This window comes from Sinocyclocheilus grahami, unplaced genomic scaffold, assembly GCF_001515645.1.
Source record: "Sinocyclocheilus grahami isolate Dianchi unplaced genomic scaffold, SAMN03320097.WGS_v1.1 scaffold5117.1, whole genome shotgun sequence".
Taxonomy (NCBI): Eukaryota; Metazoa; Chordata; class Actinopteri; order Cypriniformes; family Cyprinidae; genus Sinocyclocheilus; species Sinocyclocheilus grahami.
Window position 1 is genome coordinate 1 of NW_015509889.1, and position 1,058 is coordinate 1,058.

A 1,058-nucleotide genomic window follows, 5' to 3' on the forward strand; every position below is an offset into this window, starting at 1 on the left:
CCTATTAAATCGGATTTGAATGGGATTTGCCTTGATTCTGCTGGTGGCGGCGTTACTTAAATCCGTTTGTTGCTCATCAAAACGTGCTTACTATTATTTCATAAAATATTATATTTAGGAATTCCTCCGCGCTTTATTTAATGACGCCAAAATTGCCAGAATTACACTGTAGAAAAAATAAAAATAAAAACGCACATTTTTTTAATTTCAAAACAATTTCATTATGTACATTACATAAAACTTGTATGTTGTAGCTATATTAAAAAGGGAAAGCGTGCATTTTTAAATAAACGAAATTATGATGCAAGTCTCACCTTTTTCGTCATGTGTTGGAGTTGCAGTCGTCGGAATGTCAAACCATTGCGCCAGTGCGTTGGAATACCAAACACTCAGTTCTTCTCCAGCCTGTATTTCTCTCACCACACGGTAGAATATCTTTTGAAAAGAAGTACAATTATTAGAAATTGTCTGTTTATTTTAATAGGATCAAGTTCATTCTTTTTTGCTTAACTCACCTGTCCTCCAGGTAAATCCGAGACTGCCTCGAGGTTCTGTTCTTGGCTGTTCCTGGCTGCGCGTATTAAACCGATCCAATCTGGAACTGCACTGCCAGACTCATCCACGAATTCTCCCCTCACCAAACGAATCTGCAAATACAGATTTTGAACATGAATAACGTGTTTTATGTTGCTTACTTAGCTTATAGCTAGAACAGTCAAAGTGAAATAGAAATATAAAATTATTACGATGTTTGCCTCCTTTAAATCTGTTGGAAATATTTTGTAATAGTATTTTAGAATATTTATCTAAAGATTTGTAAATGTATTTTATATATATTTGAAATGCTACTCATTTTCTTTTGTTGTCTTTTTTCTTTTTTTTCTCAGACATTATTAATTATATCACCCCAAGGTATTTCAAACAAAAGAGCGTTAATATCGTTTTATTCGGTCTATTAGACAATGGCGATAATATTCAAGGAACAGGCCACATAATTGAGTTGATATGAGAAACGAATTTGAAGAGTGTCAAAGCATTTCTATTCTGTTCAAACAAAT